General features: G+C 39.4%; 1 pseudogene; it reads left to right on the forward strand.

The window, feature by feature from the left end:
* Window positions 1-1,106: 1,106 nt before the first annotated feature.
* On the forward strand, window positions 1,107-1,978 carry LOC135199016 (uncharacterized; annotated as a pseudogene).
* The last annotated feature ends 536 nt before the right edge of the window (window positions 1,979-2,514 follow it).

Below are 2,514 nucleotides of genomic sequence, written 5' to 3' on the forward strand. Positions count from 1 at the left end.
TAATAAAGGCACTTACCAGAGTAAATATAAGAAATTGAAAGGGTAACTTAGCTAAATTTAGACGCACCCAGAGAGAGGCTAGTTGTGACGTGTACTATGACATCAGACGTAATACCCAGTAAACTTTCCATTCACAATAGTAAACACGCCGATAACAGGAGGACAGCAGAGCATTCATACGTCAAAGCAAATCTGTTCTACGTGACTGCTGTCTGGTGCTTCACTTATGGCAGGCCTGGCAAATTGTCCTCGTGGCTGCAAGACTGCTTTCGTGCTGCGTGTTTTTGCAGTATGCAATAAAGAAAAGAACCGCATGCATCATATCATTAATATTAACAGGTAAGTGGATAACAGATCATGCACAAACACCAAATGATTCAGACAGGAAGCCTAAATTAAATTTTATAGGGGTCATACTTGAATGACGAGTTTGGAAAAAAAATGAAATATAAAAATATTTTGTTTATATTAATGTATTTCTAAATTTTCACAATAAGAATAAGAGATGACAGATTTTTTCTTGACTGCAAACTATCTCACTGACTAGCTTCTTCAACCATATTTAACAATTACATTCTACTTGATCTCCTTATATCTATATATATATATATATATATATATATATATATATATATATATATATATATATATATATATATATATATAAATATACTGTACTTACACACACACACACACACACATTTATATATAAAGCTTCATTTATAATTAGTGTATGTGCATGTATGTACTATATATGTCTAAGTCATATATGTAAAGCATTTATATATCTCTAAATATTCTACTCATACTCTTCCTTGATGTCGAAGTATGAATAATAAACAATAATGATGATTATATTGATAAACAACAATAATGATAATAAACTGTGACGAATATTAATGTGATTATTATGACTTATAATATTATCAATTTCTTTGCATGAACGTGTGCGTTAAAGAAAACAAGTATACATATACGCATTTTTTTTCACTGGCTAAATACTGGTCTTTGTCCACACAGGCCCTACGACCGTGTGGCAAATTTCATGGGTATCACGTCGCTTTCTGTGAGGAAGATTGTTCACCGTAACAGATCAGTGATCTCACATGAGTCTGCCGGCGAAGTATTTCCTATACCACAAGTCTGATAATTTTACAGTGGGTGCCATTTGTCGGTTTGTTCACGAGATATTTTCTGCAAAGCAAGTATTTACTGTTAGAACCCTGATGACAGATTTGAAGACAGCCACCATAATCCCTGAAACAACCTCCGAGATAGCGGTGTGGCGACTCCTGCAAGATATGGGATTCAGATATAAAACGTCTCAACGAAAGATGTATCTTGCAAAAGAGTCCATTGATGTGGTTTGCCGACGGATCGGGGCTCTCCGGGCTCTGAAGCGCCATCGAGAAGATGGAAGGGAGATAGTATATGTCGATGAGACGTGGTTCACCACCAGAATGAGCCACAACAGAGAGTGGGTGGACATCGCACAACCTGCTACCAGTGCCTAGCATAGCCGACAGGTACCACCTGGCGAGGCAGAGCGCTTCGTGGTGGTAGCAGCTGGCACAGCAAATGGATTTATTGTAGGCTCTTTCCTTTGTTATCCTGCAAAGAGTTCAAGTGGCGATTACCACGGGGAAATGACAGGCGAGCTGTTCATACGCTGGTTAACAACGCAGCTTCTACCATTGCTGCCTGAACCATCAGTGTTGTTGCTCGACAACGCACCTTATCACAGCCAGCTATTAGACGAGTGTCGGTGTCCTACCACGGCCACCAAGATAGCAGACCTTATTACCTGGCTTCAGAGTCGCCGAATCCCTGCCCCAGACGGTGCCACAAGACCTGAGCTGTTGCTCATATGTCAACAGAACAGGCCAAAACCACAGTACATCGTGGACAACATAATTCTAGAGTGGGGCCACGAGGTGGTGGGTCTGCCACCTGCCCACCCAGAGCTCAGTACCACTGAGCAAGTATGGGCGTGTATGAAACGTCATGTGCATTCATCTTTACAGCGATTCACCCGGGCAGACTTGCAGGCAAGACTGGAGGAAGCCAAGCTTTTGGCCACTGAAAGTGTTTGGGGGTCTGCAGTGAAACGATCTCGAGCCTTTGAGGATGGGTATTGGTCAATGGACAACATTCAAGAGCCTGTTGGACCTATCATTATAAACTTAGACAACGATGACGAGGATATAGAAGACCTATACCTGGATGATGACGATGATGAAAATGAATAAGAATTATTTTGGCTGTGTGTTCTCTATTTTCTTTTTTTTCCCCTTTACTCGAGTAGAAATATTGATTTCTGTATTTGTAACGAAACTTCTTTACTTATGGTCTGCTCAATGAGCAAGACTTAGATTCGAACAAGTCCTGTCTTAATCTTAAACAAACAACAACATATGCTTTTGCATAGCCTTATATTTTAATCTTTGTATAAATTTATTTCATATTTCAGTTTTAATGCAGTTCAGCAGAATAATTGGATTAATGGATTATAAA

This window comes from Macrobrachium nipponense, chromosome 25 (assembly GCF_015104395.2).
Source record: "Macrobrachium nipponense isolate FS-2020 chromosome 25, ASM1510439v2, whole genome shotgun sequence".
In the NCBI taxonomy this organism is placed as follows: domain Eukaryota; kingdom Metazoa; phylum Arthropoda; class Malacostraca; order Decapoda; family Palaemonidae; genus Macrobrachium; species Macrobrachium nipponense.